The sequence below is a fragment of the Gasterosteus aculeatus genome, chromosome 20, assembly GCF_964276395.1.
Source record: "Gasterosteus aculeatus chromosome 20, fGasAcu3.hap1.1, whole genome shotgun sequence".
Classification (NCBI taxonomy): Eukaryota; Metazoa; Chordata; class Actinopteri; order Perciformes; family Gasterosteidae; genus Gasterosteus; species Gasterosteus aculeatus.
In genome coordinates, this window is record NC_135707.1 from 13763586 (window position 1) to 13790777 (window position 27192).

The 27192-nt window shown below is 46.5% G+C and overlaps 2 protein-coding genes and 1 long non-coding RNA gene across 13 annotated transcripts in view; 1 reads left to right on the forward strand and 2 right to left on the reverse strand.

Moving 5' to 3' along the window:
* Positions 1–27127, forward strand: LOC120823085 (uncharacterized). Of its 11 annotated transcripts, none has more exons than XR_013453523.1 (4): positions 1–143; positions 359–475; positions 852–916; positions 2858–27127. It is a non-coding gene; the product is annotated as an uncharacterized LOC120823085 (long non-coding RNA). The 11 variants fall into 11 exon arrangements; XR_013453522.1 differs by having other exon boundaries at positions 3–143; positions 839–916; XR_013453524.1 differs by having other exon boundaries at positions 3–143; positions 849–916.
* Positions 1–27192, reverse strand: part of LOC120811215 (C-C chemokine receptor type 1-like) — a 49228-nt gene that overhangs the window by 4435 nt on the left and 17601 nt on the right. The window lies entirely within an intron of this gene.
* LOC120811214 (C-C chemokine receptor type 1-like) overlaps positions 1–27192 on the reverse strand; it is a 33008-nt gene that overhangs the window by 4435 nt on the left and 1381 nt on the right. The window lies entirely within an intron of this gene.

Genomic DNA, 27192 nt, shown 5'->3' on the forward strand with positions numbered 1-27192 from the left:
ACACCGGAGGTCTGATCCAGTGATTAAATTGTAGTGACGATGCTGGAGGGAAAGTCAGTCGCAGGGACTGCGAAGATTATAACAAGTGGATTTGACAAGTAACTCCGTCCAAGATAATGACTCAGTGAGACAGTTTCACTTGAGTGAGTTGGACCTAAAACACTGAACATTGTATCGAGAATTGTGTCTTAGTTTTTTGCGTGGACTCGTGTCATCTCTGCCCACTGTTGGACTTGTTGGCAATAGAAAATACAAAGTTGTTTCGTCCTTGTCAAAATGTTGTTTTGGAGGTACATTTTTGTTAGAAACCCTCCCCGTCAGCAGAATAAATGTCAGTTTGTTGTGTCTTCCGTCGCAGGTGATAATGGACATCCAGCGGGTCTAGGAGCAGCAGCGGAACCACGCAGCCCGGTTCGCGTTCATCTCTTCGGATCGGAATCACTGCGATGACCGAGTCCTCCAAACCGCCCTCAGGGTGAGTCCTCGGGACAAACCTTACAGACACTCAGGACTGAAACGCGTCTAATCTTCTTCTGACGGTGATCACAAACTACTTTATCTTAGTTTGCCTCGGTGAAAATAAAATATGAATTAACGTTTTTGCCTCTAAAACGGATTAAATCTAAGCGAATGTTTTTCATTTATAAATAATGTGAGGTTTTTACCACCATTCCTGGCTTACGCTCTTTGTTTTTTAGTTTTATTATACGAGTTTATATCCAACAATGAGGCGTTTTCTTCAGCACAATAAAACCAGAGGAATTATGCCATTTGGGGCTTCATGCGGCAGCTGCTGCTCCGTGACAAACACTGCATAGAACCGCCTTTGCTCATTCAGATCCTTCCAGCAGATCCCCGGCGTTCTTCAGTGGCAACAGGAGTAGTGTGTGAAACACTTCCACACAGTGTTGATGAGGTAAATGAAGGTTCGCTCCATTTCTCCTCTGATCTTTCGAGTAAAGGTCCCCTGAAACAGATACTCTTAAATACTGTGATTTCAGACACTCAAGCTCTTTGGTCAAACAAATGTAATGGTAAAAATATGTTATAACATTGTTTTGTGCTAAAGCCGTGTCTCAAGTGTCCTGTATTTGACCCTGATGTGCAAAGAGCAGCATGATAAAAAAATGTTAGTTTGCAGCTGTGCCCTGAGAAGGGAGGATGGTTGACTCGATCTCATAGAGGCTTCAAAACAAAGGACTTCTCTTCATGGCCTTGGTTGATATCTTATTCTGTACGAAAGTTCTGGATTCAAGTTTTACTTTTATGTCAATTAATTATGATTTGCACCGGCCACTGAGGAGTATCTTGTGTGTGTGTGTGTGCTGCCCTCAGCTTCACCTGGATTCTTATCTCAACCTGCTTTGCAGCTTCTCGTAACTGGCACAGAGAATGTTCTTCACATGTGTATAAAAACTCAGCGTCTTTAGTGCTCGGAGACGCCATTTCCACAGAGCACCGTGATACGTGCCTGTGTATTTGACCTCCTGCTTGCAAGCAATAAATGGACTTTTTGCAACTTTGATCATTCATCAAGACTCTGTTTTATCAGACAAATCATTCTCTTCTACCGAGCTTTTATTGAAATATTCCATAACAATTTGGCGTCACGAACAGGATTCACTGACCGTCCGTCAGGCTCCAGGGGACCGTCCGGGGAAAAGGCCTTTTCCAGGATTACCAACTGATGATCCTGCCTCATACCTCCTTAGACAAGAGAGAAAGGACCGGCGGAAACCAGAGGAGTCCTGATTGACGTCACGTGTATCCAGCGAAAAAGAATTAATTTCTAAGTTGAAATTCCGATTATAAAGTAACAGTAAGAGTTGAACATAACGGAGACGGATGACTGATCAAGTGGTTGTTATAGTCTGGGGAATACAATTTTTTTTTAACATTTTGGGTGTTTTTTGTTCTTATAATAATTTTTAAATATTTTTTTGAGTACATGATTCCGGGATATTTCTAATGCAATATTTTATGCGAAGGTAGATAGGATCGTGTACGATTTCACTCGGAACAAATTCTCCGAGATCGTAACGAAGATTGCTTGACTACCCGGGTAAAATAAGACCGTTGCTATTGAACAAACGTGAATTCCACCTGTGGAATAAGACCGTGTAAATAGCCTCCGTGAATTTTATGCTGAAACAGGTAAAACGATATCACTGTTATTGTTAACCAAACGTGAGTTCTACTGAATTACCTTTAGAATAAGATCATGGCAATATCGAAGCGTGAGTTTTACACTGAAAAACATTCAAAACGATATCACTGTTTTTGTTAACCAAACGTGAGTTCTACTGAATTACCTTTAGAACAAGATCGTGGCAAAATCGAAGCGTGAGTTTTGAGTGGGGTTTTTGCAAAGTTTTTCCTTGAGTAAAGAAACTAAGCCTTACGGTGACGACTGTATTGTAATAAGTAAACCGGTAGGGTCCACCAGTAAAAGATGGGTGGCCAGTCCGCAAAACACACAGAACGTCGGGTCCGATTGTGGCAATGATGCAGCAGAAATACAGGAAAACATGTACAGAGTGTCTCCCATACTGGACAAAAGAGTTTGGGTTGCCAGAAAACGGCTCGTTGAGTGCCGCTAAACTTAAAATGTTAAGAGGGGATTTGGAAGAAAGGTTAAAAAAAAAAAAAAAATTGAAAAGTGGTAAAGAGGTCAAAGTTAAAGACTTGGAAATAATAGAGAAAAACCAGACATGTCTGGCACAATGGGAAATGAAATGTGAATGCAGGGAGAGAAAACGAATGATGAAGAAAATGACGTGTTTAAAAACTGAAAAACCTGACATTGAAACACAGAATAATCCATGTGTGTCTTCTCCACTGTATCCATCCCTGACAGGGGCAGGCGGTCCTCTCCTGAACACGTGTTGTCAAATTCCTGCACCACCTCCAGTCCAACAATCACCACCACCGTACAACCCCGATCCTACGGTTGGCAGACCTGTAACACGCAGTCAAACCCGGCTGGGAGACCAGGGAGGTGCAGACGTCAAATCATGCTCACCCCTCAACCCATTCAGACCTGACCCCACAGCTCAGTCCACCCCGGACTCTGCATGGTCAATCCACGACCCATCCCCCTGGAGGGGCACAGCCGGCAGAATTGTGGATTTTCTTAGTCCTAACACCACCATGGGCAGTAAACTGGATGGGTCTTATATTCAAGCCCCCATGTTTCAAGTTCCAAGGCCACAGGGTGGACTACCTCCCTCCCATCTGCCCACCATAAAAAATGGCGTGGCTTTTGGAAAAGAGTTCCTGACGTTATGCAAAGACATAACAGCCATCTGTGCTGCTGTGGTTGCGGCCTTCCCAGTAAACATGGCCCTCATCAACAGCACGAAACAAGGTAAAGCCGAAGATGTAACATTTTACTATCAGCGTCTTGTGGCTGCCTTTCAGATTCACAGCGGCCTCGAGGAGCCCACAGACATAACCAACATGACTGTGTGGGAAACTCATCTCAAGAACGCCTTCATGAACGGGCTTCTGCCAGACGTCAAAACTGCCACTGAACACTCTGTCGTGGGTCTGGAAGATGCAAGGCTCACAGAAGTGAAGGAGGACGAGACCCCCACCCATCTGGAAATTCTTATGGGAGGGACCAACAGAGAGGACGAGCGTATGGAATAAATCATGGGAGAAGAGGGCGTTTTCAAGGAGGGGCCCCACGAGAAGTGCAACCCGATGAATGCTTCCTCTGTGGCAAAACAGGACATTGGTACAAAGACTGCCCCTCCCGTTCAAACCAGGTACGTCAGCCACATGGACGACAGCGCCACTCCGGGACTGACAGAGGGGGTCAACAATTCGGCACTTCAGACTGACGGTGTGTGTGGGATGGAGATTGCACGTGTGAAGGGATGACTACTGCTGCCTAAAACAGGGAAGTGAAACACACCACACACACACACACACACACACACACAATGCTGCAATGAAGACCTGCTTCCTCGCACGCACACTACAGAACAACATGCTGTTTTGCTCAGCATCATTTCTCACTTAGAGCAACAGAATACATCCACACCACCACCACTCACGTATGCTATGTTTTCATCAGATGCATACAACGATATGCCAACTACAAGAGTAATTGTGGAAGAGAAAGAATTGGTGTTTTTAGTAGACTCCGGAGCTACTCATTCAGTAATTCAAGAAAAACATTTTCCAAATCAAAAAATTAGTGGGCGGTATGTATATTTCTCAAGGGGCTTCTGGTTTGACTGTGACAGAAAAATTTACTGCACCTATGACGAGTGTACACTCTGACGAGACTGACCTAAACCCTGACATAAAAGTAAAACATTCTTTGTTACTCTCGTCACTCTGTCCCATAAATCTGATGGGCAGAGACTTGATGACTTGACTACTGCAACTCCCTCCTGGCTGGTCTCCCTGCCACCGCCATTCGACCTCTGCAGCTCATTCAGAATGCAGCAGCTCGACTGGTCTTTAACCTTCCTAAATTCTCCCACACTACTCCACTCCTCCGCTCTCTTCACTGGCTACCGGTGGCCGCCCGCATCCAGTTCAAAACATTGGTGCTCACGTACCATGCTGTGAATGGATCGGGTCCAGCTTACATCCAGGACATGGTCAAACCCGACATCCCAACCCGCACTCTCCGCTCTGCATCTGCAAAACTACTCGTCCCTCCCTCACTGAGAGCAAAACACTCAACTAGATCTCGACTCTTCGCTGTCCTTGCGCCGAAATGGTCGTCATTTGTTTGACGTCATCTCCAGACGGCCTTAAAGTGGTTAGGCGTAGATCCGCACTCCAAATGGTGCAAAAGGCTCCCTCTAATCCTCTTTTTGTGTATCAGTGGTGGATCCCGATCGATGATGCTCGGAGGCTGAGCCAGGCTGGTGAAGCACGGGTTTCTCCTCATGCAGACGTATGAACCCTGCACACCTGCATTGCACAACATGTGTCTCAGAGGGTCCAGGCGGCTCTTTTGAAGAGACATTTTTTGAGGCCCTCAATGATGCAATTGCCTGTTCTACTTTGTACTGGTCAACTTGTAAATCTGGTGTGTCTGTTTCTCTGTCTCCCACACAGAAAGAACTGTTTCAAGTTCCCGGCTCCTATCCCCATGTCTCACTGTCTAAAGGACGCCTTGACCAATGGAGGGATTTGGGACCATTTGTGGCTCAGTGTGAATCTGTCACTGACTGGGAGGAGACAATCGATCCGCTCGTTCGGCGGAGCGCAGGGTTTCACAGAACTCACTGTGTACATTGTTGCGTATTTCTCCGCAAAACCCTGTCGCTGCAGGACTGCCACAATGTTTGCGCGCCGTGGCTGAAAACGCGCTCACTGCCTCACGTGACATAGTGGGTTACGCACCGCTCACTCTGCTCGTTTCGCACGCGGTTTCTTTGATTCTCCCCGAACAGAAATCATCTCACCTCTCTGCGACTCGCTATTTGCGTTACCACACGTGTCTCCTGGACATGCCGAATGTCACTATAAACGTTGTACTAACATTAACCCTGCATCATTACTTCCTATTCCTGGGGATGGGGAGGACCACAACTGTTTGGCTCCAAGCTCAGTGCACTCCTCGCCCTGACCTAGTGGACACTCCACTAACTAACAGCGACATGGTAATGTATGTGGATGGATCCGCCTCCCGCGATCCTCAGTCTGGTGAAAATCGTGTTGGTTTTGCTGTTGTTTCTGACTCTGGTGTGCTGTGTTCAGGTCCTCTGCCATGTCACCTCTCAGCCCAGGCAGCCGAGCTCATCGCTCTGACCGAGGCCTGTAAACTGACTAAGGGTAAAACAGTCACAGTTCACACTGACTCTCGCTATGCGTTTGGTGTAGTACATGATTTTGTGGTGCTGTGGAAACACAGGAACTTCCTTAAATCGGATGGTAAGCCCATCCTACACCACACTCTCATTGCTGAACTGTTGGAATCCATCTTGCTACCCACAGGTATTGCTGTCTGTAAATGTGCAGCCCACACGTCCAATACGGATGATGTATATATGATGCTCGAGCAGACTCGGCTGCAAAAGCTGCTGCTCTGCTTCCGCTTCCCACTACCTGTGCTCTCATGTGCTCTGAGGAGTCAGTTCCCTCCTCTCTTACAGCGATGCAGTCACGCTCTACCCCTGATGAAAGACGGCTTTGGTCCACATCTGGCTGTGTTTACACCAACGGTCTCCGGACTGGACCCGACGGCAAGTCGTGTTTACCTAAACACTATTTTGCTCATTATGCTAAGTTGACTCATGGGTTAGACCATGTGTCAAAAGGGGGAATGTTACGCGCACTTAATGAGACGTGGTTTACAAAAGGTTTCACAGCATATGCACAAAAATTTTGTTCTGCATGTGTCACCTGTTCTACTCACAATGTAGGCGGGCCCGTGGGCGTGTCCAGCCAGGCTGCACACCCACCACCAACGGGCCGTTTGAGCACATTATGATGGATTTTGTGGAGTTGTCTTCATCTGAAGGTAAGAAACACTGTCCAGTGATGGTGGACATGTTTTCCAAGTGGGTTGAAGTTTTTCCATCAAGCAAACAAACCACTACAACAGTAGCCAAGGCCCTAATTTCTGAAATCATTCCTCGATGGGGCATTCCTTCTAAAATATCAAGTGACAATGGTTCTCATTTTGTCAACCAGGCCATTACAGAATTAGGCGCATACCTGGGTATTGATTTAAAAACACACTGTGCATACCATCCAGCCAGTGGAGGGGCTGTGGAACGAGAAAATGGCACACTCAAAACCAAATTGACAAAATGCTGTGCAGACACAGGTCTGCCCTGGACAAAAGCCCTGCCTCTAGTGTTGATCTACATGCGCATGAGAAAACGAACACGAAGCTACCTGAGTCCCTTTGAGATATTGTTTGGTTTTCCTCCTCACGTAGGAACCGAGGCACCGACGGCACCACTCCCTTCAACCGCATTATGCGAACATGAAATGTTAAAATATTGTGCACAACTCTCTTCTGCTCTGTCTAACATACGACAACAGATTGCAGCCGCCCTCCCAAAACCAGCTGAAGGACCACTCCACAAGCTGAAACCTGGTGACTTTGTGGTGGTGAAGGACTTCAGGAGAAAAAAACTGAAAAGCACGACGCTGGCAGGGACCATTCCAGATCCTCCTTGTCACCCAAACAGCTGTCAAAGTAGCTGAGAGGGGAACAAGAGGGTCCACGCGTCCCATTGCAAGAAGGTTCCAGTACCATGAGTGGGCTCAGGCGACCCTACCTCCACAACAAGTGTCAATCAACTGACACCACCGATCCAGTGACCACGGACGGGCAGTTGGCCGACAGACACACAGTGCATTGTGATCTGTGTTGACTGTCTACAACGCGGAGGCCTCACAAGAAAGAAGGTTGGCAGACTCCACATCCCAACATGTACCTGCGGACCAACACAAGAAGAAGAACACGGCCAGGACCCCTCCACATAGTAGTCGTTTGTGTCACTAGGGTTTTATTCATATTATTGCTTGCTTCAGTTTCATTATCTAAGTATCTTTTTGTGATTTTGTAATCAGCTATCTAAAGAGTGGTTTACATTTGCTTGCTAAACACGAGACATGGTCTCACAAAAACATATATTTTTTTTGCAATATTATGTGTGATTAAAGAATAATCAAAAGAGTGGAATGTAATGGTAAAAATATGTTATAACATTGTTTTGTGCTAAAGCCGTGTCTCAAGTGTCCTGTATTTGACCCTGATGTGCAAAGAGCAGCATGATACAAAATGTTAGTTTGCAGCTGTGTCCTGAGAAGGGAGGACAGTTGACTCGATCTCATAGAAGCTTCAAAACAAAGGACTTCTCTTCATGGCCTTGGTTGATATCTTATTCTGTACGAAAGTTCTGGATCCAAGTTTTACTTTTATGTCAATTAATTATGATTTGCACCGGCCACTGAGGAGTATCTTGTGTGTGTGTGTGTGCTGCCCTCAGCTTCACCTGGATTCTTATCTCAACCTGCTTTGCAGCTTCTCGTAACTGGCACAGAGAATGTTCTTCACATGTGTATAAAAACCCAGCTTCTTTAGTGCTCGGAGACGCCATTTCCACAGAGCACCGTGATACGTGCCTGTGTATTTGACCTCCTGCTTGCAAGCAATAAATTGGACTTTTTGCAACTTTGATCATTCATCAAGACTCTGTTTTATCAGACAAATCATTCTCTTCTACCGAGCTTTTATTGAAATATTCCATAACAATTTGGCGTCACGAACAGGATTCACTGACCGTCCGTCAGGCTCCAGGGGACCGTCCGGGGAAAAGGCCTTTTCCAGGATTACCAACTGATGATCCTGCCTCATACCTCCTTAGACAAGAGAGAAAGGACCGGCGGAAACCAGAGGAGTCCTGATTGACGTCACGTGTATCCAGCGAAAAAGAATTAATTTCTAAATTGAAATTCCGATTATAAAGTAACAGTAAGAGTTGAACATAACAAGACGGATGACTGATCAAGTGGTTGTTATAGTCTGGGGAATACAATTATTTTTTAACATTTTGGGTGTTTTTTGTTCTTATAATAATTTTTAAATATTTTTTTGAGTACATGATTCCGGGATATTTCTAATGCAATATTTTATGCGAAGGTAGATAGGATCGTGTACAATTTCACTCGGAACAAATTCTCCGAGATCGTAACGAAGATTGCTTGACTACCCGGGTAAAATAAGACCGTTGCTATTGAACAAACGTGAATTCCACCTGTGGAATAAGACCGTGTAAATAGCCTCCGTGAATTTTATGCTGAAGCAGGTAAAACGATATCACTGTTTTTGTTAACCAAACGTGAGTTCTACTGAATTACCTTTAGAATAAGATCGTGGCAATATCGAAGCGTGAGTTTTACACTGAAAAACATTCAAAACGATATCACTGTTTTTGTTAACCAAACGTGAGTTCTACTGAATTACCTTTAGAACAAGATCGTGGCAAAATCGAAGCGTGAGTTTTGAGTGGGGTTTTTGGCAAAGTTCTGCCTTGAGTAAAGAAACTAAGCCTTACGGTGACGACTGTATTGTAATAAGTAAACCGGTAGGGTCCACCAGTAAAAGATGGGTGGCCAGTCCGCAAAACACACAGAACGTCGGGTCCGATTGTGGCAATGATGCAGCAGAAATACAGGAAAACATGTACAGAGTGTCTCCCATACTGGACAAAAGAGTTTGGGTTGCCAGAAAACGGCTCGTTGAGTGCCGCTAAACTTAAAATGTTAAGAGGGGATTTGGAAGAAAGGTTAAAAAAAAAACCAGACATGTCTGGCACAATGGGAAATGAAATGTGAATGCAGGGAGAGAAAACGAATGATGAAGAAAATGACGTGTTTAAAAACTGAAAAACCTGACATTGAAACACAGAATAATCCATGTGTGTCTTCTCCACTGTATCCATCCCTGACAGGGGCAGGCGGTCCTCTCCTGAACACGTGTTGTCAAATTCCTGCACCACCTCCAGTCCAACAATCACCACCACCGTACAACCCCGATCCTACGGTTGGAAGACCTGTAACACGCAGTCAAACCCGGCTGGGAGACCAGGGAGGTGCAGACGTCAAATCATGCTCACCCCTCAACCCATTCAGACCTGACCCCACAGCTCAGTCCACCCCGGACTCTGCATGGTCAATCCACGACCCATCCCCCTGGAGGGGCACAGCCGGCAGAATTGTGGATTTTCTTAGTCCTAACACCACCATGGACAGTAAACTGGACGGGTCTTATATTCAAGCCCCCATGTTTCAAGTTCCAGGGCCACAGGGTGGACTACCTCCCTCCCATCTGCCCACCATAAAAAATGGCGTGGCTTTTGGAAAAGAGTTCCTGACGTTATGCAAAGACATAACAGCCATCTGTGCTGCTGTGGTTGCGGCCTTCCCAGTCAACATGGCACTCATCAACAGCACAAAACAAGGTAAAGCCGAAGATGTAACATTTTACTATCAGCGTCTTGTGGCTGCCTTTCAGATTCACAGCGGCCTCGAGGAGCCCACAGACATAACCAACATGACTGTGTGGGAAACTCATCTCAAGAACGCCTTCATGAACGGGCTTCTGCCAGACGTCAAAACTGCCACTGAACACTCTGTCGTGGGTCTGGAAGATGCAAGGCTCACAGAAGTGAAGGAGGACGAGACCCCCACCCATCCGGAAAATCTTATGGGAGGGACCAACAGAGAGGACGAGCGTATGGAATAAATCATGGGAGAAGAGGGCGTTTTCAAGGAGGGGCCCCACGAGAAGTGCAACCCGATGAATGCTTCCTCTGTGGCAAAACAGGACATTGGTACAAAGACTGCCCCTCCCGTTCAAACCAGGTACGTCAGCCACATGGACGACAGCGCCACTCCGGGACTGACAGAGGGGGTCAACAATTCGGCACTTCAGACTGACGGTGTGTGTGGGATGGAGATTGCACGTGTGAAGGGATGACTGCTGCTGCCTCTCCAAAACAGGGAAGTGAAACACACCACACACACACACACACACACAATGCTGCAATGAAGACCTGCTTCCTCGCACGCACACTGCAGAACAACATGCTGTTTTGCTCAGCATCATTTCTCACTTAGAGCAACACCAACAGAATACATCCACACCACCACCACTCACGTATGCTATGTTTTCATCAGATGCATACAACGATATGCCAACTACAAGAGTAATTGTGGAAGGGAAAGAATTGGTGTTTTTAGTAGACTCCGGAGCTACTCATTCAGTAATTTAAGAAAAACCTTTTCCAAATCAAAAAAATGAGTGGGCGGTATGTATATTCTCAAGGGGCTTCTGGTTTGACTGTGACAGAAAAATTTACTGCACCTATGACGAGAGTACACTCTGACGAGACTGACCTAAACCCTGACATAAAAGTAAAACATTCTTTGTTACTCTCGTCACTCTGTCCCATAAATCTGATGGGCAGAGACTTGATGTGTACATGTGGTATTTGTTTGACGTCATCTCCAGACGGCCTTAAAGTGGTTAGGCGTAGATCCGCACTCCAAATGGTGCAAAAGGCTCCCTCTAATCCTCTTTTTGTGCATCAGTGGTGGATCCCGATCGATGATGCTCGGAGGCTGAGCCAGGCTGGTGGAGCACGGGTTTCTCCTCATGCAGACGTATGAACCCTGCACACCTGCATTGCACAACATGTGTCTCAGAGGGTCCAGACGGCTCTTTTGAAGAGACCTTTTTTGAGGCCCCTCAATGATGCAATTGCCTGTTCTACTTTGTACTGGTCAACTTGTAAATCTGCTGTGTCTGTTTCTCTGTCTCCCACACAGAAAGAACTGTTTCAAGTTCCCGGCTCCTATCCCCATGTCTCACTGTCTAAAGGACGCCTTGACCAATGGAGGGATTTGGGACCATTTGTGGCTCAGTGAGAATCTCTCACTGACTGGGAGGAGACAATCGATCCGCTCGTTCTGCGCTCCGCCTCTACAGGGTTTCACAGAACTCACTGTGTACACTGTTGCGTATTTCTCCGCAAAACTCGACCCTGTCGCTGCAGGACTGCCACAATGTTTGCGCGCTGTGGCAGCGGCTGAAAAGGCGCTCACTGCCTCACGTGACATAGTGGGTTACGCACCACTCACTCTGCTCGTTCCGCACGCGGTTTCTTTGATTCTCCTCGAACAGAAATCATCTCACCTCTCTGCGGCTCGCTATTTGCGTTACCACACGTGTCTCCTGGACATGCCGAATGTCACTATAAACGTTTTACTAACCTTAACCCTGCATCATTACTTCCTATTCCTGGGGATGGGGAGGACCACAACTGTTTGGCTCCAAGCTCAGTGGACTCCTCGCCCTGACCTAGTGGACACTCCACTAACTAACAGCGACATGGTAATGTATGTGGATGGATCCGCCTCCCGCGATCCTCAGTCTGGTGAAAATCGTGTTGGTTTTGCTGTTGTTTCTGACTCTGGTGTGCTGTGTTCAGGTCCTCTGCCATGTCACCTCTCAGCCCAGGCAGCCGAGCTCATCGCTCTGACCGAGGGCTGTAAACTGACTAAGGGTAAAACAGTCACAGTTCACACTGACTCTCGCTATGCGTTTGGTGTAGTACATGATTTTGTGGTGCTGTGGAAACACAGGAACTTCCTTAAATCGGACGGTAAGCCCATCCTACATCACACTCTCATTGCTGAACTGTTGGAATCCATCTTGCTACCCACAGCTATTGCTGTCTGTAAATGTGCAGCCCACACGTCCAATACGGATGATGTATATATGATGCTCGAGCAGACTCGGCTGCAAAAGCTGCTGCTCTGCTTCCGCTTCCCACTACCTGTGCTCTCATGTGCTCTGAGGAGTCAGTTCCCTCCTCTCTTACAGCGATGCAGTCACGCTCTACCCCTGATGAAAGACGGCTTTGGTCCACATCTGGCTGTGTTTACACCAACGGTCTCCGGACTGGACCCGACGGCAAGTCGTGTTTACCTAAACACTATTTTGCTCATTATGCTAAGTTGACTCATGGGTTAGACCATGTGTCAAAAGGGGGAATGTTACGCGCACTTAATGAGACGTGGTTTACAAAAGGTTTCACAGCATATGCACAAAAATTTTGTTCTGCATGTGTCACCTGTTCTACTCACAATGTAGGCGGGCCCGTGGGCGTGTCCAGCCAGGCTGCACACCCACCACCAACGGGCCGTTTGAGCACATTATGATGGATTTTGTGGAGTTGTCTTCATCTGAAGGTAAGAAACACTGTCCAGTGATGGTGGACATGTTTTCCAAGTGGGTTGAAGTTTTTCCATCAAGCAAACAAACCACTACAACAGTAGCCAAGGCCCTAATTTCTGAAATCATTCCTCGATGGGGCATTCCTTCTAAAATATCAAGTGACAATGGTTCTCATTTTGTCAACCAGGCCATTACAGAATTAGGCGCATACCTGGGTATTGATTTAAAAACACACTGTGCATACCATCCAGCCAGTGGAGGGGCTGTGGAACGAGAAAATGGCACACTCAAAACCAAATTGACAAAATGCTGTGCAGACACAGGTCTGCCCTGGACAAAAGCCCTGCCTCTAGTGTTGATCTACATGCGCATGAGAAAACGAACACGAAGCTACCTGAGTCCCTTTGAGATATTGTTTGGTTTTCCTCCTCACGTAGGAACCGAGGCACCGACGGCACCACTCCCTTCAACCGCATTATGCGAACATGAAATGTTAAAATATTGTGCACAACTCTCTTCTGCTCTGTCTAACATACGACAACAGATTGCAGCCGCCCTCCCAAAACCAGCTGAAGGCCCACTCCACAAGCTGAAACCTGGTGACTTTGTGGTGGTGAAGGACTTCAGGAGAAAAAAACTGAAAAGCATGACGCTGGCAGGGACCATTCCAGATCCTCCTTGTCACCCAAACAGCTGTCAAAGTAGCTGAGAGGGGAACAAGAGGGTCCACGCGTCCCATTGCAAGAAGGTTCCAGTACCATGAGTGGGCTCAGGCGACCCTACCTCCACAACAAGTGTCAATCAACTGACACCACCGATCCAGTGACCACGGACGGGCAGTTGGCCGACAGACACACAGTGCATTGTGATCTGTGTTGACTGTCTACAACGCGGAGGCCTCACAAGAAAGAAGGTTGGCAGACTCCACATCCCAACATGTACCTGCGGACCAACACAAGAAGAAGAACACGGCCAGGACCCCTCCACATAGTAGTCGTTTGTGTCACTAGGGTTTTATTCATATTATTGCTTGCTTCAGTTTCATTATCTAAGTATCTTTTTGTGATTTTGTAATCAGCTATCTAAAGAGTGGTTTACATTTGCTTGCTAAACACGAGACATGGTCTCACAAAAACATATATTTTTTTTGCAATATTATGTGTGATTAAAGAATAATCAAAAGAGTGGAATGTAATGGTAAAAATATGTTATAACATTGTTTTGTGCTAAAGCCGTGTCTCAAGTGTCCTGTATTTGACCCTGATGTGCAAAGAGCAGCATGATACAAAATGTTAGTTTGCAGCTGTGTCCTGAGAAGGGAGGACAGTTGACTCGATCTCATAGAAGCTTCAAAACAAAGGACTTCTCTTCATGGCCTTGGTTGATATCTTATTCTGTACGAAAGTTCTGGATCCAAGTTTTACTTTTATGTCAATTAATTATGATTTGCACCGGCCACTGAGGAGTATCTTGTGTGTGTGTGTGTGCTGCCCTCAGCTTCACCTGGATTCTTATCTCAACCTGCTTTGCAGCTTCTCGTAACTGGCACAGAGAATGTTCTTCACATGTGTATAAAAACCCAGCTTCTTTAGTGCTCGGAGACGCCATTTCCACAGAGCACCGTGATACGTGCCTGTGTATTTGACCTCCTGCTTGCAAGCAATAAATTGGACTTTTTGCAACTTTGATCATTCATCAAGACTCTGTTTTATCAGACAAATCATTCTCTTCTACCGAGCTTTTATTGAAATATTCCATAACAATTTGGCGTCACGAACAGGATTCACTGACCGTCCGTCAGGCTCCAGGGGACCGTCCGGGGAAAAGGCCTTTTCCAGGATTACCAACTGATGATCCTGCCTCATACCTCCTTAGACAAGAGAGAAAGGACCGGCGGAAACCAGAGGAGTCCTGATTGACGTCACGTGTATCCAGCGAAAAAGAATTAATTTCTAAATTGAAATTCCGATTATAAAGTAACAGTAAGAGTTGAACATAACAAGACGGATGACTGATCAAGTGGTTGTTATAGTCTGGGGAATACAATTATTTTTTAACATTTTGGGTGTTTTTTGTTCTTATAATAATTTTTAAATATTTTTTTGAGTACATGATTCCGGGATATTTCTAATGCAATATTTTATGCGAAGGTAGATAGGATCGTGTACAATTTCACTCGGAACAAATTCTCCGAGATCGTAACGAAGATTGCTTGACTACCCGGGTAAAATAAGACCGTTGCTATTGAACAAACGTGAATTCCACCTGTGGAATAAGACCGTGTAAATAGCCTCCGTGAATTTTATGCTGAAGCAGGTAAAACGATATCACTGTTTTTGTTAACCAAACGTGAGTTCTACTGAATTACCTTTAGAATAAGATCGTGGCAATATCGAAGCGTGAGTTTTACACTGAAAAACATTCAAAACGATATCACTGTTTTTGTTAACCAAATGTGAGTTCTACTGAATTACCTTTAGAACAAGATCGTGGCAAAATCGAAGCGTGAGTTTTGAGTGGGGTTTTTGGCAAAGTTCTGCCTTGAGTAAAGAAACTAAGCCTTACGGTGACGACTGTATTGTAATAAGTAAACCGGTAGGGTCCACCAGTAAAAGATGGGTGGCCAGTCCGCAAAACACACAGAACGTCGGGTCCGATTGTGGCAATGATGCAGCAGAAATACAGGAAAACATGTACAGAGTGTCTCCCATACTGGACAAAAGAGTTTGGGTTGCCAGAAAACGGCTCGTTGAGTGCCGCTAAACTTAAAATGTTAAGAGGGGATTTGGAAGAAAGGTTAAAAAAAAAACCAGACATGTCTGGCACAATGGGAAATGAAATGTGAATGCAGGGAGAGAAAACGAATGATGAAGAAAATGACGTGTTTAAAAACTGAAAAACCTGACATTGAAACACAGAATAATCCATGTGTGTCTTCTCCACTGTATCCATCCCTGACAGGGGCAGGCGGTCCTCTCCTGAACACGTGTTGTCAAATTCCTGCACCACCTCCAGTCCAACAATCACCACCACCGTACAACCCCGATCCTACGGTTGGAAGACCTGTAACACGCAGTCAAACCCGGCTGGGAGACCAGGGAGGTGCAGACGTCAAATCATGCTCACCCCTCAACCCATTCAGACCTGACCCCACAGCTCAGTCCACCCCGGACTCTGCATGGTCAATCCACGACCCATCCCCCTGGAGGGGCACAGCCGGCAGAATTGTGGATTTTCTTAGTCCTAACACCACCATGGACAGTAAACTGGACGGGTCTTATATTCAAGCCCCCATGTTTCAAGTTCCAGGGCCACAGGGTGGACTACCTCCCTCCCATCTGCCCACCATAAAAAATGGCGTGGCTTTTGGAAAAGAGTTCCTGACGTTATGCAAAGACATAACAGCCATCTGTGCTGCTGTGGTTGCGGCCTTCCCAGTCAACATGGCACTCATCAACAGCACAAAACAAGGTAAAGCCGAAGATGTAACATTTTACTATCAGCGTCTTGTGGCTGCCTTTCAGATTCACAGCGGCCTCGAGGAGCCCACAGACATAACCAACATGACTGTGTGGGAAACTCATCTCAAGAACGCCTTCATGAACGGACTTCTGCCAGACGTCAAAACTGCCACTGAACACTCTGTCGTGGGTCTGGAAGATGCAAGGCTCACAGAAGTGAAGGAGGACGAGACCCCCACCCATCCGGAAAATCTTATGGGAGGGACCAACAGAGAGGACGAGCGTATGGAATAAATCATGGGAGAAGAGGGCGTTTTCAAGGAGGGGCCCCACGAGAAGTGCAACCCGATGAATGCTTCCTCTGTGGCAAAACAGGACATTGGTACAAAGACTGCCCCTCCCGTTCAAACCAGGTACGTCAGCCACATGGACGACAGCGCCACTCCGGGACTGACAGAGGGGGTCAACAATTCGGCACTTCAGACTGACGGTGTGTGTGGGATGGAGATTGCACGTGTGAAGGGATGACTGCTGCTGCCTCTCCAAAACAGGGAAGTGAAACACACCACACACACACACACACACACAATGCTGCAATGAAGACCTGCTTCCTCGCACGCACACTACAGAACAACATGCTGTTTTGCTCAGCATCATTTCTCACTTAGAGCAACACCAACAGAATACATCCACACCACCACCACTCACGTATGCTATGTTTTCATCAGATGCATACAACGATATGCCAACTACAAGAGTAATTGTGGAAGGGAAAGAATTGGTGTTTTTAGTAGACTCCGGAGCTACTCATTCAGTAATTTAAGAAAAACCTTTTCCAAATCAAAAAAATGAGTGGGCGGTATGTATATTCTCAAGGGGCTTCTGGTTTGACTGTGACAGAAAAATTTACTGCACCTATGACGAGAGTACACTCTGACGAGACTGACCTAAACCCTGACATAAAAGTAAAACATTCTTTGTTACTCTCGTCACTCTGTCCCATAAATCTGATGGGCAGAGACTTGATGTGTACATGTGGTATTTGTTTGACGTCATCTCCAGACGGCCTTAAAGTGGTTAGGCGTAGATCCGCACTCCAAATGGTGCAAAAGGCTCCCTCTAATCCTCTTTTTGTGCATCAGTGGTGGATCCCGATCGATGATGCTCGGAGACTGAGCCAGGCTGGTGGAGCACGGGTTTCTCCTCATGCAGACGTATGAACCCTGCACACCTGCATTGCACAACATGTGTCTCAGAGGGTCCAGACGGCTCTTTTGAAGAGACCTTTTTTGAGGCCCCTCAATGATGCAATTGCCTGTTCTACTTTGTACTGGTCAACTTGTAAATCTGCTGTGTCTGTTTCTCTGTCTCCCACACAGAAAGAACTGTTTCAAGTTCCCGGCTCCTATCCCCATGTCTCACTGTCTAAAGGACGCCTTGACCAATGGAGGGATTTGGGACCATTTGTGGCTCAGTGAGAATCTCTCACTGACTGGGAGGAGACAATCGATCCGCTCGTTCTGCGCTCCGCCTCTACAGGGTTTCACAGAACTCACTGTGTACACTGTTGCGTATTTCTCCGCAAAACTCGACCCTGTCGCTGCAGGACTGCCACAATGTTTGCGCGCTGTGGCAGCGGCTGAAAAGGCGCTCACTGCCTCACGTGACATAGTGGGTTACGCACCACTCACTCTGCTCGTTCCGCACGCGGTTTCTTTGATTCTCCTCGAACAGAAATCATCTCACCTCTCTGCGGCTCGCTATTTGCGTTACCACACGTGTCTCCTGGACATGCCGAATGTCACTATAAACGTTTTACTAACCTTAACCCTGCATCATTACTTCCTATTCCTGGGGATGGGGAGGACCACAACTGTTTGGCTCCAAGCTCAGTGGACTCCTCGCCCTGACCTAGTGGACACTCCACTAACTAACAGCGACATGGTAATGTATGTGGATGGATCCGCCTCCCGCGATCCTCAGTCTGGTGAAAATCGTGTTGGTTTTGCTGTTGTTTCTGACTCTGGTGTGCTGTGTTCAGGTCCTCTGCCATGTCACCTCTCAGCCCAGGCAGCCGAGCTCATCGCTCTGACCGAGGGCTGTAAACTGACTAAGGGTAAAACAGTCACAGTTCACACTGACTCTCGCTATGCGTTTGGTGTAGTACATGATTTTGTGGTGCTGTGGAAACACAGGAACTTCCTTAAATCGGACGGTAAGCCCATCCTACATCACACTCTCATTGCTGAACTGTTGGAATCCATCTTGCTACCCACAGCTATTGCTGTCTGTAAATGTGCAGCCCACACGTCCAATACGGATGATGTATATATGATGCTCGAGCAGACTCGGCTGCAAAAGCTGCTGCTCTGCTTCCGCTTCCCACTACCTGTGCTCTCATGTGCTCTGAGGAGTCAGTTCCCTCCTCTCTTACAGCGATGCAGTCACGCTCTACCCCTGATGAAAGACGGCTTTGGTCCACATCTGGCTGTGTTTACACCAACGGTATCTGGACTGGACCCGACGGCAAGTCGTGTTTACCTAAACACTATTTTGCTCATTATGCTAAGTTGACTCATGGGTTAGACCATGTGTCAAAAGGGGGAATGTTACGCGCACTTAATGAGAAGTGGTTTACAAAAGGGTTCACAGCATATGCACAAAAAGTTTGTTCTGCATGTGTCACCTGTTCTACTCACAATGTAGGCGGGCCCGTGGGCGTGTCCAGCCAGGCTGCACACCCACCACCAACCGGCCGTTTGAGCACATTATGATGGATTTTGTGGAGTTGTCTTCATCTGAAGGTAAGAAACACTGTCCAGTGATGGTGGACATGTTTTCCAAGTGGGTTGAAGTTTTTCCATCAAGCAAACAAACCACTACAACAGTAGCCAAGGCCCTAATTTCTGAAATCATTCCTCGATGGGGCATTCCTTCTAAAATATCAAGTGACAATGGTTCTCATTTTGTCAACCAGGCCATTACAGAATTAGGCGCATACCTGGGTATTGATTTAAAAACACACTGTGCATACCATCCAGCCAGTGGAGGGGCTGTGGAACGAGAAAATGGCACACTCAAAACCAAATTGGCAAAATGCTGTGCAGACACAGGTCTGCCCTGGACAAAAGCCCTGCCTCTAGTGTTGATCTACATGCGCATGAGAAAACGAACACGAAGCTACCTGAGTCCCTTTGAGATATTGTTTGGTTTTCCTCCTCACGTAGGAACCGAGGCACCGACGGCACCACTCCCTTCAACCGCATTATGCGAACATGAAATGTTAAAATATTGTGCACAACTCTCTTCTGCTCTGTCTAACATACGACAACAGATTGCAGCCGCCCTCCCAAAACCAGCTGAAGCACCACTCCACAAGCTGAAACCTGGTGACTTTGTGGTGGTGAAAGATTTCAGGAGAAAAAAACTGAAAAGCACGACGCTGGCAGGGACCATTCCAGATCCTCCTTGTCACCCAAACAGCTGTCAAAGTAGCTGAGAGGGGAACAAGAGGGTCCACGCGTCCCATTGCAAGAAGGTTCCAGTACCATCAGTGGGCTCAGGCGACCCTACCTCCACAACAAGTGTCAATCAACTGACACCACCGATCCAGTGACCACGGACGAGCAGTTGGCCGACAGACACACAGTGCATTGTGATCTGTGTTGACTGTCTACAAAGCGGAGGCCTCACAAGAAAGAAGGTTGGCAGACTCCACATCCCAACGTGTACCTGCGGACCAACACAAGAAGAAGAACACGGCCAGGACCCCTCCACATAGTAGTCGTTTGTGTCACTAGGGTTTTATTCATATTATTGCTTGCTTCAGTTTCATTATCTAAGTATCTTTTTGTGATTTTGTAATCAGCTATCTAAAGAGTGGTTTACATTTGCTTGCTAAACACGAGACATGGTCTCACAAAAACATATTTTTTTTTGCAATATTATGTGTGATTAAAGAATAATCAAAAGAGTGGAATGTAATGGTAAAAATATGTTATAACATTGTTTTGTGCTAAAGCCGTGTCTCAAGTGTCCTGTATTTGACCCTGATGTGCAAAGAGCAGCATGATACAAAATGTTAGTTTGCAGCTGTGTCCTGAGAAGGGAGGACAGTTGACTCGATCTCATAGAAGCTTCAAAACAAAGGACTTCTCTTCATGGCCTTGGTTGATATCTTATTCTGTACGAAAGTTATGGATCCAAGTTTTACTTTTATGTCAATTAATTATGATTTGCACCGGCCACTGAGGAGTATCTTGTGTGTGTGTGTGTGTGTGCTGCCCTCAGCTTCACCTGGATTCTTATCTCAACCTGCTTTGCAGCTTCTCGTAACTGGCACAGAGAATGTTCTTCACATGTGTATAAAAACTCAGCTTCTTTAGTGTTCGGAGACGCCATTTCCACAGAGCACCGTGATACGTGCCTGTGTATTTGACCTCCTGCTTGCAAGCAATAAATGGACTTTTTGCAACTTTGATCATTCATCAAGACTCTGTTTTATCAGACAAATCATTCTCTTCTACCGAGCTTTTATTGAAATATTCCATAACAATTTGGCGTCACGAACAGGATTCACTGACCGTCCGTCAGGCTCCAGGGGACCGTCCGGGGAAAAGGCCTTTTCCAGGATTACCAACTGATGATCCTGCCTCATACCTCCTTAGACAAGAGAGAAAGGACCGGCGGAAACCAGAGGAGTCCTGATTGACGTCACGTGTATCCAGCGAAAAAGAATTAATTTCTAAATTGAAATTCCGATTATAAAGTAACAGTAAGAGTTGAACATAACGAGACGGATGACTGATCAAGTGGTTGTTATAGTCTGGGGAATACAATTATTTTTTAACATTTTGGGTGTTTTTTGTTCTTATAATAATTTTAAAATATTTTTTTGAGTACATGATTCCGGGATATTTCTAATGCAATATTTTATGCGAAGGTAGATAGGATCGTGTACGATTTCACTCGGAACAAATTCTCCGAGATCGTAACGAAGATTGCTTGACTACCCGGGTAAAATAAGACCGTTGCTATTGAACAAACGTGAATTCCACCTGTGGAATAAGACCGTGTAAATAGCCTCCGTGAATTTTATGCTGAAGCAGGTAAAACGATATCACTGTTTTTGTTAACCAAACGTGAGTTCTACTGAATTACCTTTAGAACAAGATCATGGCAAAATCGAAGCGTGAGTTTTGAGTGGGGTTTTTGGCAAAGTTCTGCCTTGAGTAAAGAAACTAAGCCTTACGGTGACGACTGTATTGTAATAAGTAAACCGGTAGGGTCCACCAGTAAAAGATGGGTGGCCAGTCCGCAAAACACACAGAACGTCGGGTCCGATTGTGGCAATGATGCAGCAGAAATACGGGAAAACATGTACAGAGTGTCTCCCATACTGGACAAAAGAGTTTGGGTTCCCAGAAAACGGCTCGTTGAGTGCCGCTAAACTTAAAATGTTAAGAGGGGATTTGGAAGAAAGGTTAAAAAAAAAAACCAGACATGTCTGGCACAATGGGAAATGGAATGTGAATGCAGGGAGAGAAAACGAATGATGAAGAAAATGACGTGTTTAAAAACTGAAAAACCTGACATTGAAACACAGAATAATCCATGTGTGTCTTCTCCACTGTATCCATCCCTGACAGGGGCAGGCGGTCCTCTCCTGAACACGTGTTGTCAAATTCCTGCACCACCTCCAGTCCAACAATCACCACCACCGTACAACCCCGATCCTACGGTTGGAAGACCTGTAACACGCAGTCAAACCCGGCTGGGAGACCAGGGAGGTGCAGACGTCAAATCATGCTCACCCCTCAACCCATTCAGACCTGACCCCACAGCTCAGTCCACCCCGGACTCTGCATGGTCAATCCACGACCCATCCCCCTGGAGGGGCACAGCCGGCAGAATTGTGGATTTTCTTAGTCCTAACACCACCATGGACAGTAAACTGGACGGGTCTTATATTCAAGCCCCCATGTTTCAAGTTCCAGGGCCACAGGGTGGACTACCTGCCTCCCATCTGCCCACCATAAAAAATGGCGTGGCTTTTGGAAAAGAGTTCCTGACGTTATGCAAAGACATAACAGCCATCTGTGCTGCTGTGGTTGCGGCCTTCCCAGTAAACATGGCCCTCATCAACAGCACAAAACAAGGTAAAGCCGAAGATGTAACATTTTACTATCAGCGTCTTGTGGCTGCCTTTCAGATTCACAGCGGCCTCGAGGAGCCCACAGACATAACCAACATGACTGTGTGGGAAACTCATCTCAAGAACGCCTTCATGAACGGACTTCTGCCAGACGTCAAAACTGCCACTGAACACTCTGTCGTGGGTCTGGAAGATGCAAGGCTCACAGAAGTGAAGGAGGACGAGACCCCCACCCATCCGGAAAATCTTATGGGAGGGACCAACAGAGAGGACGAGCGTATGGAATAAATCATGGGAGAAGAGGGCGTTTTCAAGGAGGGGCCCCACGAGAAGTGCAACCCGATGAATGCTTCCTCTGTGGCAAAACAGGACATTGGTACAAAGACTGCCCCTCCCGTTCAAACCAGGTACGTCAGCCACATGGACGACAGCGCCACTCCGGGACTGACAGAGGGGGTCAACAATTCGGCACTTCAGACTGACGGTGTGTGTGGGATGGAGATTGCACGTGTGAAGGGATGACTACTGCTGCCTAAAACAGGGAAGTGAAACACACCACACACACACACACACACACACACACAATGCTGCAATGAAGACCTGCTTCCTCGCACGCACACTACAGAACAACATGCTGTTTTGCTCAGCATCATTTCTCACTTAGAGCAACAGAATACATCCACACCACCACCACTCACGTATGCTATGTTTTCATCAGATGCATACAACGATATGCCAACTACAAGAGTAATTGTGGAAGGGAAAGAATTGGTGTTTTTAGTAGACTCCGGAGCTACTCATTCAGTAATTCAAGAAAAACCTTTTCCAAATCAAAAAAATGAGTGGGCGGTATGTATATTCTCAAGGGGCTTCTGGTTTGACTGTGACAGAAAAATTTACTGCACCTATGACGAGAGTACACTCTGACGAGACTGACCTAAACCCTGACATAAAAGTAAAACATTCTTTGTTACTCTCGTCACTCTGTCCCATAAATCTGATGGGCAGAGACTTGATGTGTACATGTGGTATTTGTTTGACGTCATCTCCAGACGGCCTTAAAGTGGTTAGGCGTAGATCCGCACTCCAAATGGTGCAAAAGGCTCCCTCTAATCCTCTTTTTGTGCATCAGTGGTGGATCCCGATCGATGATGCTCGGAGGCTGAGCCAGGCTGGTGGAGCACGGGTTTCTCCTCATGCAGACGTATGAACCCTGCACACCTGCATTGCACAACATGTGTCTCAGAGGGTCCAGACGGCTCTTTTGAAGAGACCTTTTTTGAGGCCCCTCAATGATGCAATTGCCTGTTCTACTTTGTACTGGTCAACTTGTAAATCTGCTGTGTCTGTTTCTCTGTCTCCCACACAGAAAGAACTGTTTCAAGTTCCCGGCTCCTATCCCCATGTCTCACTGTCTAAAGGACGCCTTGACCAATGGAGGGATTTGGGACCATTTGTGGCTCAGTGTGAATCTGTCACTGACTGGGAGGAGACAATCGATCCGCTCGTTCTGCACTCCGCCTCTACAGGGTTTCACAGAACTCACTGTGTACACTGTTGCGTATTTCTCCGCAAAACTCGACCCTGTCGCTGCAGGACTGCCACAATGTTTGCGCGCTGTGGCAGCGGCTGAAAAGGCGCTCACTGCCTCACGTGACATAGTGGGTTACGCACCGCTCACTCTGCTCGTTCCGCACGCGGTTTCTTTGATTCTCCTCGAACAGAAATCATCTCACCTCTCTGCGGCTCGCTATTTGCGTTACCACACGTGTCTCCTGAACATGCCGAATGTCACTATAAACGTTTTACTAACCTTAACCCTGCATCATTACTTCCTATTCCTGGGGATGGGGAGGACCACAACTGTTTGGCTCCAAGCTCAGTGGACTCCTCGCCCTGACCTAGTGGACACTCCACTAACTAACAGCGACATGGTAATGTATGTGGATGGATCCGCCTCCCGCGATCCTCAGTCTGGTGAAAATCGTGTTGGTTTTGCTGTTGTTTCTGACTCTGGTGTGCTGTGTTCAGGTCCTCTGCCATGTCACCTCTCAGCCCAGGCAGCCGAGCTCATCGCTCTGACCGAGGGCTGTAAACTGGCTAAGGGTAAAACAGTCACAGTTCACACTGACTCTCGCTATGCGTTTGGTGTAGTACATGATTTTGTGGTGCTGTGGAAACACAGGAACTTCCTTAAATCGGACGGTAAGCCCATCCTACATCACACTCTCATTGCTGAACTGTTGGAATCCATCTTGCTACCCACAGCTATTGCTGTCTGTAAATGTGCTGCCCACACGTCCAATACGGATGATGTATATATGATGCTCGAGCAGACTCGGCTGCAAAAGCTGCTGCTCTGCTTCCGCTTCCCACTACCTGTGCTCTCATGTGCTCTGAGGAGTCAGTTCCCTCCTCTCTTACAGCGATGCAGTCACGCTCTACCCCTGATGAAAGACGGCTTTGGTCCACATCTGGCTGTGTTTACACCAACGGTATCTGGACTGGACCCGACGGCAAGTCGTGTTTACGACTGTGGGTGAGTGGGGAGCACGGTCGTCCTCCAATCAGAGGGTTGTGGGTTCGATCCCAGGCCCGGCTAACCCGCATGTCGTTGTGTCCTTGGGCAAGACACTTAACCCACCATTGCTCCTGTAGCTGCGACTACAGTGTGTGAATGGTAGTTACTGATGGCAGGTGTCACTGTGTATGGTTCTCCTGTCATCAGTGTATGAATGGGTGTGAATGGGTGAATGATGTCATGTAGTGTTAAAGCGCTTTGAGTGGTCAGAAGACTAGAAAAGCGCTATACAAGTACAGGCCATTTACCATTTACCATTGTTTACCTAAACACTATTTTGCTCATTATGCTAAGTTGACTCATGGGTTAGACCATGTGTCAAAAGGGGGAATGTTACGTGCACTTAATGAGACGTGGTTTACAAAAGGGTTCACAGCATATGCACAAAAATTTTGTTCTGCATGTGTCACCTGTTCTACTCACAATGTAGGCGGGCCCGTGGGCGTGTCCAGCCAGGCTGCACACCCACCACCAACCCGGCCGTTTGAGCACATTATGATGGATTTTGTGGAGTTGTCTTCATCTGAAGGTAAGAAACACTGTCCAGTGATGGTGGACATGTTTTCCAAGTGGGTTGAAGTTTTTCCATCAAGCAAACAAACCACTACAACAGTAGCCAAGGCCCTAATTTCTGAAATCATTCCTCGATGGGGCATTCCTTCTAAAATATCAAGTGACAATGGTTCTCATTTTGTCAACCAGGCCATTACAGAATTAGGCGCATACCTGGGTATTGATTTAAAAACACACTGTGCATACCATCCAGCCAGTGGAGGGGCTGTGGAACGAGAAAATGGCACACTCAAAACCAAATTGACAAAATGCTGTGCAGACACAGGTCTGCCCTGGACAAAAGCCCTGCCTCTAGTGTTGATCTACATGCGCATGAGAAAACGAACACGAAGCTACCTGAGTCCCTTTGAGATATTGTTTGGTTTTCCTCCTCACGTAGGAACCGAGGCACCGACGGCACCACTCCCTTCAACCGCATTATGCGAACATGAAATGTTAAAATATTGTGCACAACTCTCTTCTGCTCTGTCTAACATACGACAACAGGTTGCAGCCGCCCTCCCAAAACCAGCTGAAGGACCACTCCACAAGCTGAAACCTGGTGACTTTGTGGTGGTGAAGGACTTCAGGAGAAAAAAACTGAAAAGCACGACGCTGGCAGGGACCATTCCAGATTCTCCTTGTCACCCAAACAGCTGTCAAAGTAGCTGAAAGGGCAACTTGGGTCCACGCGTCCCATTGCAAGAAGGTTCCAGTACCATCAGTGGGCTCAGGCGACCCTACCCCCACAACAAGTGTCAATCAACCGACACCACCGATCCAGTGACCACGGACGGGCAGTTGGCCGACAGACACACAGTGCATTGTGATCTGTGTTGACTGTCTACAAAGCGGAGGCCTCACAAGAAAGAAGGTTGGCAGACTCTACATCCCAACGTGTACCTGCGGACCAACACAAGAAGAAGAACACGGCCAGGACCCCTCCACATAGTAGTCGTTTGTGTCACTAGGGTTTTATTCATATTATTGCTTGCTTCAGTTTCATTATCTAAGTATCTTTTTGTGATTTTGTAATCAGCTATCTAAAGAGTGGTTTACATTTGCTTGCTAAACACGAGACATGGTCTCACAAAAACATATATTTTTTTTGCAATATTATGTGTGATTAAAGAATAATCAAAAGAGTGGAATGTAATGGTAAAAATATGTTATAACATTGTTTTGTGCTAAAGCCGTGTCTCAAGTGTCCTGTATTTGACCCTGATGTGCAAAGAGCAGCATGATACAAAATGTTAGTTTGCAGCTGTGTCCTGAGAAGGGAGGACAGTTGACTCGATCTCATAGAAGCTTCAAAACAAAGGACTTCTCTTCATGGCCTTGGTTGATATCTTATTCTGTACGAAAGTTCTGGATCCAAGTTTAACTTTTATGTCAATTAATTATGATTTGCACCGGCCACTGAGGAGTATCTTGTGTGTGTGTGTGTGTGTGCTGCCCTCAGCTTCACCTGGATTCTTATCTCAACCTGCTTTGCAGCTTCTCGTAACTGGCACAGAGAATGTTCTTCACATGTGTATAAAAACCCAGCTTCTTTAGTGCTCGGAGACGCCATTTCCACAGAGCACCGTGATACGTGCCTGTGTATTTGACCTCCTGCTTGCAAGCAATAAATGGACTTTTTGCAACTTTGATCATTCATCAAGACTCTGTTTTATCAGACAAATCATTCTCTTCTACTGAGCTTTTATTGAAATAT